Genomic DNA, 15,546 nt, shown 5'->3' with positions numbered 1-15,546 from the left:
CTGCAGGTGAGAAGGTAGACCGGCGGGAGCCGGTCACGCCCTCCAGAGACGGTCCATTGGCGCCCTCTGGTGGAGAAAACACAGACAACCCAACAGGCACCACCCTGGGATCCCACCAATTAAAGATGACTAAAACAATATAACAGCCACACTTACCAAGGACAGTTTGTTGTTGTTGTAGCAGAAGCAGCAGAAGGAGGCAGACGAAGACAGCCATCACAACGGAATTAGTATCATGACAGATGGTGACGTGCTTACAGGTGCTGGTCAAAAAATGTTAATATGAAAACATTTATTTAAATAAGTAATTCCATTCAAAAAGTAACATTTGTATTTTTTTTTCATTACATACAAATTTACGGAAGAGGATTAGGGCCACTGGAATATATATTTTTTAATTCTGACTTTTTTCTCATAATTCTGTGACTAAAGTCAGAACTTTTGTTTTTTTCTTCCAGTGGCCCTAATCCTCTTCTGTACAAATGGATATATTTCAAATGTTTATTTCTTTTAGTGTTGATGATTATAACTGACAACTAATGAAAACTCCAAATTTAATATCTCAGATAATTAGAATATTGTGAAAAGGTTTACCAGTGAAGACCCCTGATGCTACACACTAATCAGAAAATGAACTCAAAACACCTGCAAACACTATTAAATGGTGTCTCCGTCCTGTTCTGTGGGTTACACAATCCTGGGGATGATTGCTGACCTGACAGTTGTCCAAAAGATGACCTTTGACACCTTGCACAAGAGGGCAAGGTGTTAAAGAAGCTGAAGAAAGAAGCTGGCTGTGCACAAAGCTCTGTGTTCAAGAACATTCACAGAGAGGTGAAGGGAAGAAAAGATGTGGTAGAAAAAAAAATGGACAAGTAATTGGGATAACCACATTCTGGAGAGAATTTTGAAACAAAACCCATTTAAAAATGTGAGGAAGATTCACAAGAGTGAACTACAGCTGGAGTTAATGCTTCGAGAACCACCACACACACACATATTCAAGACATGGGTTTCAGTTGTCCCATCCCTTGTGTCAAACCACTCTTGAACAAGAGATGGCATCAGAAGCATCTTGCCTGAGATAAAGACAAAAATTACTGGACTGCTACTGAGTGGTCCAGTTATGTTCTCTGATGAAAGTAAGTTTTGCAAGGTGATGTTTCACACTGATGACTTGAACTTAACCATTTTGTATTCTTGGTAAGTACTACTTGTACCTGTTGAGCCTGATGTGTTAAACTGCATGTCAAAATTCATAAATAAAAATTGAAAAAAGAGAAGCACATTATATAACAATTTAGTGCAAATTTAGTAGAATAATCTAGGATTCCTTAGAAAATAACTTTTTGCCAATTTGAGCAATAATCTGAACTTGACTGCATTGATTGATAACTATCAATTTGTAGTGGATGAACTTGACTTTTAATCTGTCTGTATGATTGGACTGAGTAGGCCATGACACAACAAGGGTTGTGAGTTGGACTATATAATTGAACTAAATTGAATTGAATTAAAAATTATGATCTAAGACTTTTCCAAATTTCACAAGTAGAGTAGATCCCAGCATCTAACGCTGGTTAAATCCAAAGCTTTAAATTTATGTTCGATGAATATAAGCACCACTGTTAAACTGGAAGAAGGTGTGTGGGCAAAAGCATGACTTGTTTCTAAATTTAGTACCTTGAAGAGGTTTCTGCTAGGCCCTGGTATGGCTTTTGCTTCTCCAGTGACAGCCCATCCCATCCAGGATCCCAGCATGCCTCAGAACTGTCAAACTGCGCATCAGGTTTCATTACCAACGACTACAACGGTAGCTGTTCATCCACTTTGGAGTTGATTACTGCTTGGGCTTCAGTCTGACTGTTACCCTGTCTGAAAACATCATTTTCCTCTATGTAAGTACATGTGAGATTTTCTGTTAGTATTAATTATTGGGAGGGTGGAAAACACCTATTGAAAGTTATCAACAATTCTGTACCTTTGATTGTAAAGTTGCTAAAGTAGCTTCTGTGTAATAAATTGAGGTATTGCTACCACGATTTGTGCTTCCTAAAGACAGTTTCTCAGTGATCTTTTTTGAACCTGCAGAGCAGCTGTCAGTTTTCTCTTTTATTAAAATGTCCTTTGGTCTTCCTCAAGGACTCAAATGTTTGACATGACTGATCTAAAAACATCCACGTGTTCTGTTACTATTCTTAACTGCTCTGAGCTTAGTGAGAGCAACACCATCTCATTTTACTGCGATCAGATCACTTAGTTCCTCTAAATAGTATGCAACCAGGACCAGTCACTACATCAAATGTTCTATGTTCTTTCATGTAGTTTGAAAAGGAACATTATATCTGTTACTACAGACTACAGAAGTAGATCAACAAATTCCTAATTATGTCTTATGACTGGACAATACTTTGTTCCAGCTTTCTGTCCATTATTCTGAGAAACAACTAAAGATTGGACGACGAGCATCTTGGTGCATTTACATCTCAACACATACTCATTTTGATGCAGTTCTAGCTCTGGATCATTGTAACACAAGACTTACCTCAGACTGTTATTTTAGAAGGTAAAAATAATTCACCTTTTAGGTAATCTGAACATATAAGCGAACCTGTTATTGCAACAGTTATATAACTATTGATTTTGGACGAAATCTCAAGTGCAAAGTCTATGGAATAGTAGATTATTCGTTCTATCTAATGTTACCTGAGTAATAGACTAATACAAAACAGCACAGTGTGAAGTCGAGGCAATAGGGGAGATTTTCTAAATAATACTCTGAAATGTGTGGCTTACAGATGCAAATCTTCATGGATGCATCTATACCAGGTTTATATATTTAAAGATTAATACTTTTCTAAGTCATCCTTGAAACATAGATCAAACTCAGTGAGACTGGATGTGGAGCACATATCTAATAGAGCAGACGTTGACTGTTTGATTTTTGCTTATGTTTATCAAGATCCCCATTAGCATCAGCTAATCTTCCTTGGGTCAGTTTACACAAAAAAACCAGATTAGATTTTCAGAAAATCATATTACAGATAAAGGATTAAAATTACACATTCTATTTTTATCACTTTTAAAGATAAACATAGTTTGTTTGAAATAGGAAAATATGTTCCCTTAAATAAAAATACATACCTTCATTTAAAGTGTCTTAAATGAAGGTATAAACATTATGATACTCTCAGATGTAATGCATATACATGTACAATAACATCTTTGTTTTCATAAATACACAAACACACATTTACTAGAATAACCTTTTTTGTATATTTCTACTTGTGTCTTAAAATGTAAGCAAGACATTGTTAAATGTTTTGTGGTAGGGAGTTCATTTAATGCATTGCTCTAAGATTGTACTTTGGCTTAAACAAGTTTTGCATTTTGGTAAGATAAACAGTACAACTGTGTGCCTTGTTGAGTAATCTTGGCTACGTTTTGCTAAATGATAGCTAAATGGTAGCTTTTGGTAAAACACTAAAAAATATATGTATATAAAGGACGTAATTCACTCCACACCCCCGGGTCTCAACCACCAATATGATAATGACCACCCTGCCCTCCTAATAAGTGCATTGCTGGGTTACCGTAACCCTACCTAATCACTATTTTTTTTGTCAAGTAAAGAGACTAAAGGCTGCCAGATATTATCAAAATCCTTCAGCTTGTCTTTTAAGATGAATCAAATTATTTCCAAATGGAGAGTGTCAAGTCTATCAAGCAATGCTTGGAAAAATGTACCTTTTTTTCCAATAGAAAATGTTTTTTTTGTTGTTTCTTTTGCAGTTACAATACCGTATGCTAGAAAGCATACGGTATTGTAACCGATAGTGTAGCTTCAATAGATTCACAGTGGTGTGAGACGTATCTGGAAACATTTTATGCAACCCAAACCTAATTTAGGACTCTTTTTTGGAGATTGTTTGGAGAGTTCTTGAAAAGGACTCCCCCAAAATGAATTCAATATATCTCAGTAATACACAAAGTGAAATAAAAGGTATGAATAAATGTAATACTCCAGAAAATACTCTGCAGGTCTAAAAATCAATATTTCTCTTACTGAGTGAGAGCAAATATATATAACACATAGTTAAAAAAGATACTAATAGAATTAATTTTGTGGATGTGGATTTTCTTTGAAAGTATGCCAATCCAGAATCTCTAGCAATCCACAGTACAGGCTCTGGCCATTTATTGTACCAAATTTCATCTCCCCCCAAAAATGAAGCATAGAAATTTTGGAAAGATATTACTTGATAAAAATCCATTCCATTCCCAAATGTGCTAGTTTGGCACATTTGGGCACCATGTGGGCACCATGTGGGCACCATGTGGGCACCATGTGGGCACCATAATTACAAATGTATCTCTTTAAAAAAAAAAAGTAAGCTTTTTTCCCCCCTAACTTATATCCAACTTATATTTTTGGTCCTATGCAGTATAATTGACCGTGGAATATTTACCAGGTAGTAGATGAAACGTTTATTTTTTTTTTTCAAATTGTAATTTTCCTGACCCAGATTCAGGAGCAAGAATGTTTTCACAAGCATTTTTTCTCATGACTTTATGTTGATTCTTATGCTCGTTTTTAGACTTTTTAGACTTTGTGTACTGAGAATTATGTTGAACAGGATATTATGACTAGTGTCTTAAAAAATTGCTTCGTAAGTCAAACTTAACATCACGGTTTCTGACAACAGCTTCTTATTATCGCAAGGGGTGACCTATACCTGCTCAGACACCAGGCTATGGTATGTCCATACCAACGGTCCAGTCCGTTGGACAAATTGTAACCTTTCTTAAAACAATTCAGTTGATTTAAATTACACTAATTTACAATAGGTAATCTCAAGACAATTTACAAAAAAGTCATTTCCATTCTACTTAACAGTGCAGCAATTAAAATGTATTAAGTCAGTAAAAAAAAAAAAAAAAGTTAAGTTATCCGAGTTAAAAATGCAGATTGTATCATGTCATTGACTTGTTATTGACTTGACTTGTTTATATGCTTCCCCCTGTTCAAATTACTTTTACCCTGTAATGTCTGATTTGATCTATATTTTCAGGGGAACCCTGTGGAACCAACATGAACATTTGCTGCCTTCTTTTTTTTGTATCTTTATTAATGGACACCACTGGAGTTCCATAAAGTCTCGTAGTAAAAGTCACATTAAGACACAATCAGAACGCCTCATGCTGAACCGATCCTCCCCACAACCATCCTCCAACTTTTGTTTAACATGTCAGAGTTTTAACAAGAAAGAAAAACACAGAGAACAACCAGTGAAATTGTTACTTTATAAGTCACAAGTGTACATTTTATCTTTAGGTTTTATTTTTATCTTTAGGTTTTATGTAACACCATGCTAATAAGCTACAAGATAGTTGGTAAATAATATCACACTGAACACAAATCCTAATCAATAATCTCTACTGGATCTGCTCCTTCCTTCTTCTTCTGCAGCTCCTGAATTAACAGGAACAACTGATGTTTGTTCGTTCTGTAAGAAAAAAAACAACAAAGTTTTGTTTCTTTTACATTGTTGTTTTTAGAGCACACAAATGATACAGTACTTAATAAATTAAAATAAAAGTTGTTCATTTACATTATATTCATTTAGCCACAAAAGGAAAGTTATTAGTTATACTCTACAATTCAGAGGGGAAAATGTTTTAGACGTGTTAATGAGATCCACATTTTTTTCAAAGTTTTGACAAACCTTAAAGTCTCTTCGTCTCCTGGAGTCGTTTCAGTGAAGTTAGCGTTCGTGGAGGGAAACTTGCTGTCGCTGTTCTGATCAGTCAGAAAGTTACTAATGTCAGAAAAATCTGCTGTCATGTCATGAGCTGAAAAAAAAATCAACAAGTATGTTTGCCAAGATAGAAGTAGTTTCACTTAAGACTTATAAAATAGTTTCATGATTTTGGTTATGGTTGTAGAATTTAAACTGAGGTAACACTAAACAATAAATCGTTGGGTAGATAGTGTGAAAAAGAGGAGATGTTAAAGATATAAATGGCTGAAAATGCATCCATTGTTGAAAATAAATCAAACTCATGTAACAGTGTAATGATTCACTTCTGAAACACTTTGAGTCATCAAGCTTTATGCTTTTCAAACCGTTGCTATTTGGTCAGTTTGAGTTCAGAAGAGCCGATGATATTTTTTACTACAGAAACATAAAATTACTCATCTTTAAGATGACTAGAACAAGACTCACTGCGTACACTGATGGCGATGAGTTCGGCCAAAAGTAAAACATTCAGGATTCCCAAAGCCTCACAGAGGCAGAGTCTCTCTTTGGAGCTGCTTGAACCTTAAGAAAAACCTGAACCTTAGCAAAATGTAATGCAGTACATCCTAGATTTATCTGTAACGTTTTTCTTACCTGTGTGATTAGATGCAGTTTGTCCAACAGGCTCCATGTTAACATAAATTTCCTCCATCACTTCAGAGTCAGTGCTGCTTTAAACACTGACTATAAAATCCACTGCAGTCGTGGAACTAAGTGAAAAACTGTGGAAAGAGGTGAGATGTGTCTGGTGTTCAACATAAAAAAGTAACATATTTTGGAGATAATAGTCAAATAAAAAAATTCATGAGTGCGGTTTCAGTATTATTTTCTTAAATATCTTACACAACATAAGATTCTTGAAGGTTTCAATAGTTTCATAAGTTCATATTTCCTGATTCGGTTCTGTATCAATTAATATTTATTTCTCCTTTGTTTTCCTTCAGCTCAGTTAATCCTACTCATGATAAACATGTTACACTTTTCTATCGATGAAGAAAATAATTTACTTTTACATTCATGCACAACTTTGCTTTCTGCCGTATGGTATCAAAAATTAAAAATAGTTTAAAATCACTTATATAAGGATGAAAAATACATCTGATGTTGTGATGTTCCTGCTCCTTGTGTCCAGACATGGTTCCTAAAGGGTAATAAATTGTTGGAGCAGATGACTGTATGGACCCAACAGTTTTACGGGTCTCATTCTGTCCTGATAACTAGTCCTAGTCTTTCTCCCAGTAAATACAACTATCATCTGTGTATTTTTATTTCTAAATCCTCTTCTAACCCTATTCCTTGTTTTCTCACTGTCTCACTCCAGTAGCAGAAACACTGACATTAAGAAACAACAATCCCTGAATTGCATTATTATCAAACTTCTATAACCGCTGGATCAAATAATTATAAAATTGTACATATTTATTCATAGTTTAAAGATATATACTTTTAGGACTGCCGTTTAGTAAAAAGCTGGATGAGCTGTCTACTAGTGTCTAAAACTCAGGCGCCATGTCTTCTGAGGGAAATCAACAGTTTGACAAACAGTTTGCTTTGTGAAGCATCGCCTCACTGGGAGGGAATCGAAAGGCTAACATGCCAATCAGGTGCAAGTTGGGCGGTTAAAGTAAGAGAAACCAGATGCTGCATTCATAGCATGAAGACCAGCAAGCAAAGCTTTCACAGAATGAATTCTGTAGAATATCAGAGTACAGGAGATACAGGATAGAAGATTTGACTGAATCAAGACATTGTCCAGAAGTTCAGACTGGGAAGCTAACTGGAACATTGCTAGCCAAGTATGTGGAGAAGGAAAATAGGTTGTAGTTACTTAAATTTATGCAAACCAGTTGCCTCAAAAGATTCAATTACTGCAACATGTAAAAGACAAGTGTAGTTACATTGTGTGATTTTGGCAAACAATATTCTTAAACTCATCCAAAATATTATTCAATGCAAAATTTATTTTACTTTCTGCTTACAGCAGCAATACATTTACTACATGTCATTACATGACATAGTTGTACTGTTCAAAACCTTTCGGTTTGCTTGAGTAGAAATGGAGTAATGTCTGTGTATGTTAAACATTTACAACCCAAAATCCTCACTACTTTCAAATAGTTAACTTTTTATTTTATTCTAGTTGTTGGAGACTCAACTTAAATAGATAAACTTGTAAAGCATCTTTTTTTTCTTTTTTAAATCCAAAGGTTCCTGCCGCTTGTTTAAGATGAGTACAAACAACAAGTTGATGAGAATTAAGTGATGTTCACTTGAATTCTTTAATTAAGCAGAATGTTTTATTTTACAGTGAAGAAGGCCGGAGTCCAGCTTTAGCAGACGGCTGGAGGCATCTGACCCGCTTCAAACTCAGTACCTGTTTACTCATTGGCAACAATTTGGTAAGATTAAATTTAGTCAGCTAAAGAAAGTCAGACGGTTCATTAGAGTGAAATCTCTTGAGGTAGTCAAGTTTCTTGTTTGTTCAGATCTTGCTAGTCATTTCCATAGTATGATTACTAATTAACAGTTGATTCTTTTGTGTCTAATTGCAATCTAATTATTCAGTTCACAATTGAAGTTTTATTATCAGGATTCTGCAAATACAATATTTTCATAGTATATTTCAATCATTCCTTTCATACAGTCGAAGCTCCCTAAAAATGATACATTACCTTTCTGTGAACTATAATTTTGATTCCTTTCAGTATCATATTTTACGAAGTCTGACTGATATGATCTTCTTGAACACATACTGATGCTTCACATTGATCATTTATAAGCGTATCAGTTACAGCTACTTATTAGTTACTGTCTGTTAGTGAACATTAGTGAACAGACAGCATCAAAAGCTGTAGATTCTTTTAAAGGTAACAAAACAATTTACCACATTGTGACCAACTCTCAGAGCCTGGTTGTGTAGTGAGCATGTTTTATTATTTAGGTAAAGTGTAGCAATAGCAAGTCAATGTTATTATAAGTAGGACCAGGTGTCAGAAGATGTAAGTAAGTCTCTGTGAGAGGGGCTACTTTGAGAAAAAAAACTAAGATTCACTGATTGAATTGTTGGTCGATAGCCAGCATATATTTGAATTTGTGCAACAAACATTGAAAGGAAAGCAAAAACTATATAAAACCTGAATGATCATTCAGTTTGATAAATATTTACATAGAGCATCATTCAATAAATCGATAGAAATCTAAGTGCTCACATCAAAACATCAAATCTAAATAAATACAAATTGTACTAAATACTTTAATACAGACTGATGGTTGACACTGATCATTTATAAGTTTTTAGTAATGAAACCTTAACAACTACATGTGAACTATATTTTGTTAGTGAACACACTTAAGCATGTAAGATAACAGATGGAAGGAAAGAATCATTAGTGTCAAAAAACAAACAGCGTATAAGTCAGAGACAAAAGCTGTACATAATTTTAAAGGTAACAAAATGTTGGAGCAACTCTTGCAGCGTGGTGGTGCAGCGTGATGGTGCAGTGTGATGGTGCAGCGTGATGGTGCAGCGTGGTGGTGCAGCGTGGTGGTGCAGCGTGATGGTGCAGCGTGATGGTGCAGCGTGGTGGTGCAGCGTGGTGGTGCAGCGTGGTGGTGCAGCGTGATGGTGCAGCGTGGTGGTGCAGCGTGGTGGTGCAGCGTGGTGGTGCAGCGTGGTGGTGCAGCGTGATGGTGCAGCGTGGTGGTGCAGCGTGGTGGTGCAGCGTGGTGGTGCAGCGTGATGGTGCAGCGTGGTGGTGCAGCGTAATGGTGCAGCGTGCTGGTGCAGCGTGATGGTGCAGCGTGGTGGTGCAGCGTGGTGGTGCAGCGTGGTGGTGCAGCGTGGTGGTGCAGCGTGATGGTGCAGCGTGGTGGTGCAGCGTGGTGGTGCAGCGTGATGGTGCAGCGTGGTGGTGCAGCGTGATGGTGCAGCGTGATGGTGCAGCGTGGTGGTGCAGCGTGATGGTGCAGCGTGATGGTGCAGCGTGGTGGTGCAGCGTGATGGTGCAGCGTGGTGGTGCAGCGTGGTGGTGCAGCGTGATGGTGCAGCGTGGTGGTGCAGCGTGGTGGTGCAGCGTGATGGTGCAGCGTGATGGTGCAGCGTGGTGGTGCAGCGTGATGGTGCAGCGTGGTGGTGCAGCGTGGTGGTGCAGCGTGATGGTGCAGCGTGATGGTGCAGCGTGATGGTGCAGCGTGGTGGTGCAGCGTGATGGTGCAGCGTGATGGTGCAGCGTGATGGTGCAGCGTGGTGGTGCAGCGTGATGGTGCAGCGTGGTGGTGCAGCGTGATGGTGCAGCGTGATGGTGCAGCGTGGTGGTGCAGCGTGGTGGTGCAGCGTGGTGGTGCAGCGTGATGGTGCAGCGTGGTGGTGCAGCGTGATGGTGCAGCGTGATGGTGCAGCGTGATGGTGCAGCGTGATGGTGCAGCGTGGTGGTGCAGCGTGATGGTGCAGCGTGATGGTGCAGCGTGGTGGTGCAGCGTGATGGTGCAGCGTGATGGTGCAGCGTGATGGTGCAGCGTGATGGTGCAGCGTGGTGGTGCAGCGTGATGGTGCAGCGTGGTGGTGCAGCGTGGTGGTGCAGCGTGATGGTGCAGCGTGATGGTGCAGCGTGGTGGTGCAGCGTGATGGTGCAGCGTGATGGTGCAGCGTGATGGTGCAGCGTGGTGGTGCAGCGTGGTGGTGCAGCGTAAAAACTTTAAACTTTGGGGAAAACTGAAAGATAAATATGAGCAGTAGCCTCACCTGGGCCTGTTTAGTCCCTGTCACATATTCTTAAGAAATACATTTACAGATGAGGAACTTTTACTGAAATGTATCACACTAGCAAGTGTTGAAGAAAACAAAATCTTTAAGTTTCAACCAACCTTTACTATTTTGGAGAAAGCATGAAGCACTGAGACGATCAGTGTTGATTCAACAGCAGGAAAAAGACTGAAGCAAAGTAGAATTCACAATGATGTGAGAACAAATCCTGGAAAGGCAGCGATGTTAGAGTTTGTCTTTCACTTTCACTGCAGAAAACTAAAATTTATATTTGAGTAGCCTCATGTAGGCCTGTTTACTACTTGCCACATATCTTTAAGAAATACAATTACAGATGAAGAACTTTTACTGAAATGTATCACACTAGCAGGTGTTACAGAAAAGTATCTATAGAGTTTATAATTTAAGTGACTAAACAGTCACTTCATCGGGACGGATGAAGGAAATTACAAACTCAGTCAGTACTGACTAGTCGTGCTACCTTAAATATTGCTGTCTGACGTATCCTGTGGGTTTCTCATGCTTGAGGACACACACACACGCACGCACATGCAGCAAGACTCTCCCCGGCCCCATTCTTTAATGACAGATACACACACACGCACACGCTGCATGACAATCTGTTTAAAACCTGAGATAGTTACATTATTCCTAATCTATTTCAACATGGTTTAGAATATAGTATATTTATTTATTCACTTACAAGTAAATGATTCCTATTGGTTAATTCAAAGAGTTTGGGAGGAGTTAACGGTGAGCAGATGGTCACAGAGGGAGGTCAGGAGGTTACAAAGTTCCCGTATGATTAAAGTCTTTGTTCGTGGGGGAATTTCCGGTCACAGGAAGGGGGGAGGGGTTTAATATCAATTAATCCTTCAAACTCCGATTAAAATTTGACTGAAGGGTATCGGAGGTCACAGGGTCACAAACGTCCTATGGGAGGAGGGGAAGGTTACAAAGTTTCCATAGGGGAAGGTCACGAGGTCACAAACTTTCCATGGGGGAAGGTCAGGAGGTCACAAACGTCCTATGGGGGGAGGGGGGATGGGGTAGTTAAAGGGGGCGGGCTTTGATAACGTTTAATCTATCAAACTCGGATTAAATTTTGACAGAAGGTGGTATATATAGTCTCTCACATACATTGGCTCCAGCTTCCTCCCATTTATGCTTCATCTGTTTAGTTGTAATTTTTCAGCTTTCAAGACAAATGGCCTTAAGTTGTTTGTCTTGATGCTTTGATGTCTTTCTTGGTCTACCAGTACGCTTGGCTTTAACAGCCATTCCATGCTGTTTGTATTTGGTTCATATCTTGGATACAGCTGACAGTGAACAGCCCAAATCTTTAGCAACCATGCGTGAAGGGTTACCTTCTTCAGGACGTTTCACAATCCTTTCTTTTGTTTCAAGAGACATTTCTCTTGTTGGAGCCATGGTTCTTGCCACTCCACTTTGTCCAGCAGCCCTCCAAGGCGTCATGACTGCAGGTGTTTTTAACTGCAGACTAACGGGCACATCTCATCTGGGGCAGGTGTCCATTTAGGGAAAGGAAATAGACTGGGTGTGTTCTTATTTTCTACCTCCAATTTGAGTGATTCCACACTTTTTTTCCTCAGAATTGAGTGACTCCATATTTATTTCCCTGTGCTTGGTCAATAAAAGTATCATTCGCTGACTTCCACAATGTTTTCTCTTCATTTATTTGAGTGTTCCTGAAAGTCAACAAGTTACATTTGGAATGACCTTATTATTGTATCATGTTTTTGATCTGAGTTTGTTTTACAGCATGAAATGTCTGAATGAATGAATGAATGAATGAATGCTCATCCAAGACTGGGAATTCCATACTTTTTGCCAGGGGTTGTAGGTGCCAAATCTCGAAATTAGAAGTATACATAAAAAAACATATCAATATCAAAATATAATAATAATAATAATAATAATAATAATAATAATAATAATAATAATAATAATAATGATAATAATAATAGAAACCATTACTTTTTGTGTATGCCACATTACCTACAATTCATCACTGCATGTGACGTTGAGTAAAAAGGCGGTAATATGGCCATTTTTTTGCAAAGTGTTTAATTCTATGCACAAATTGGTGACATTGTGATTATATGAATGTGTTTATTTTACGGTTAAAGATCCAAAAGAAAATTTCCACCCTGATGGACAAAATAAATAATATATCTTACCTTAGATTTTCTTGAACACTTATGAACTGTTTCAGAGTTTCCCCCAGGAAATTTGCTAAGCCTGGTGGTCGGGGCTGCCAGGCTTATAATACACTGGGGGAAACCCTGATTGTTTTTAAACTTGATGCATTTTTAAATGACAAAGAAGGTTTTTAAAATCCTTTTAAAGAGCAGATTTATATTTGTCTTCCATATTTATCCCACTTTTTATCACAGACATTGTTTTTAAACTTAGATGATATTATTATTAGATTTGTTTAATACTCAAGTTTGTACTGTATAGCACAGTTCAAACAGTGTTACATTTTTATAAGAAAAAAAGTAAAGCTTCGTCCAGGGCTTGTTGGTTTTAATTACCGTATTTTCCGCACTATAAGGCGCACCGCATTTTAAGGCGCATATAATAGACGCTATAGTTTGAGTTGCCACCCGTCCCTTACAAATGTGGATGTGTAATAATAAAGCAGTGGTCCCCGAGTGCTTTATATAGTAAGCTGCCCCATTCATTGTTTCACTCACGGTTATTGGTGTTGCGATATTGTGCCCAACTGCTTTCTGGGTAACACAGACCAACCGGCACGTTGCCGCCACAGTCTCTGTCTCTCTTCCCTGCACCCCCCACCCCCTCCTAGGTCGGCGAGGAGAGTCTTCCGCGACTGGGCCGGGGCCGGACGATGGTCACCCTTCTCCGTTCGCGCAAAGCATGTTCGTGGAGAACGTGGTGCTAAACGATCTGCAGACGACCTGATTATCAGGTCCGTATGTAGATAGGTCAGTCAAACTTTATTAACAAACCAGCATTCTGACAACTATCCCAGCATGTACCACGCGCTTCTTCTTCTACTGGCAAAATGAAGTCGGTGGCTGCTTACTGTAGTTGCTAGATCTGTCGTGGCTCAATATTGGTCCATATATAAGGCGCACCGGATTATAAGGCGCACTGTCGGCTTTTGAGGAAATTGAGGTTTTTAGGTGTGCCTTATAGAGTGGAAAATACGGTAGATCCTGGCAACATGCACATGAATGTTTGCTGTCATGTCCCGAAGGCTTTGGAGCAATCTTACTGAATATTAGGCATTACAGAAATGAAGCCTAGACATAAATTCAAACTGGAACTCTCCAGTCTCACCTGTACCATCCAATCACTGCGTCATTTGCTGTCAGCCTATCAGCATAGGACCATGCTCCGTCTTCGCCAATCACTTATCAAGCTCCCACTTGTTTGGCGGCATCCGCTCTGCAGCCGTGCTCAATCTGTTCATCCGCACGCCACAGCTTCTCAGCCGACTACCTCACCTGATCCTTTTCTTCGAGGATCCCCATCCTTTCACCTCTCATCCTGCTGGCAGAAGAGCTGCTTAGCCGTGCATTCTGCCCGTTCCCCCTCTGACGCTCCTCAGACGCAAGGGAATTTCTCTCAGCCCTGGCCTCGAATCATCTCAAGCAGCTTTTCCCGCCGTTCTCTCGCCTGACTGGGATTCATTGTTCGCCACCTTCTCCATGGTCCATCTCCAACAAGCATACCCAAGGTCTCGCCGCACCGAGCTACGTCACCGTTCCCTCCCAGCTCATCGTTCATCATCTCTCTATGATGATGAACAATCATGGATCACCGTCATTCATCACATCTCCTTTCCATCTGTCCCCTGCTCTGGTTCAGCAACCTCAACAGTTTCCCTCACTTCCGTACAGCCGCTGTCAGCCCGCTCATCAGCACCTCTCATTGGATTTCTCACGTTGTTCTCGCCTCGGATGTCAGTGTTGTGTTCAAGACCACCTAACCCGAGACCAAGACAAGACCAAGACCAGAGTGTATCAAGACCGAGTCAAGACCAAGACCAGCGTCCCGCGCTACATGACACAATAAAATGTAAAATATCATCAAAATTACTTCTCAAATTGATCTGAAAGATCCATATTCCCATAAAACACATAGATATTAAATACTTAATACATTTAACCAATATTAAATTGAACAAACTCTTTGTTCTGCATTGCTTCCATCTCTGTGCAAAGCAGAACAAAGAGTTTTGTCTGCGGTGGTCTTGTGCCACTCTAAAAAGATAACGCCCTGGGTGTTTACCCATGTTGCTCATGTCAGAAACCACCACTGTCTGCATCATTACACATAGCAATTGAGGCAAAGCCTGACGCTCAACTGACGCTCTAGGACATGCAGGCACTTTTAATGAATCTTTTCCCTTCCCGAACTTGCAGGCCCTATTCGCATGCGCTACTCAGGCTGCACTTCAAACTCTTCAGGACTTTTAACGGATAATAAATAATAATAAATAAATTAATTAAGAACTACGTAAATAAATAGTAGCAACTATCTTTTGCTGTTTAATAAAATAAGTTATGCTACCAAATTGACACTAGTGAATGAGATGCGGGTTTATGACTCATTAGCATCAGGCCAGTCAATAAATGAAGAGGGCGTAAAAATAACGTGTAAGGGACAAATTAAATACTATAATTTCTTCCTAGTTGGTCACAATTTGAGAGAAAACAAACATGAAGCAGCATATATCGTGGCAGATGATAAAGTAAGCTTTCAGAAATTTAATACAGCTGTTTGAACATGAGGTAGTGCTATGTACAGAGACGCTGTGCTAAAAAATAACCTGACATTTACACATCACAAAGCCGTTCAAAAGTTTTGCACTGGCTGAAGAGATGATCTGTGCTGACTGTGAGTCGTAAATTATTTCTTTCGCCTAATTGTGATTCTTCCCTCAGTTGTGAAGGCAACATGTGCAGTAATGTGGCTGCTGACAGAACA

The 15,546-nt window shown here is 39.2% G+C and overlaps 1 protein-coding gene across 2 annotated transcripts in view; it reads left to right on the top strand.

The window, feature by feature from the left end:
* The first annotated feature begins 483 nt into the window (after positions 1-483).
* Positions 484-15,546, top strand: part of LOC103458066 (uncharacterized) — a 243,167-nt gene continuing 228,104 nt past the window's right edge. Inside the window, exons 1-2 of one of the 2 annotated variants that reach the window (XM_081603524.1) lie at positions 484-1,898; positions 8,110-8,200. The gene's annotated coding sequence lies outside the window, so the exon portion shown is untranslated. The remainder of the gene's footprint in view (positions 1,899-8,109; positions 8,201-15,546) is intronic. The other variant, XM_081603523.1, reaches the window with a different exon arrangement.

The sequence above is a fragment of the Poecilia reticulata genome, chromosome 22 (genome assembly GCF_904066995.2).
Source record: "Poecilia reticulata chromosome 22, P_reticulata-male-v2, whole genome shotgun sequence".
Lineage (NCBI taxonomy): Eukaryota > Metazoa > Chordata > Actinopteri > Cyprinodontiformes > Poeciliidae > Poecilia > Poecilia reticulata.
The sequence above is the reverse complement of the archived record's forward strand: the minus strand, read 5'-3'. Positions and strand labels throughout refer to the sequence as shown.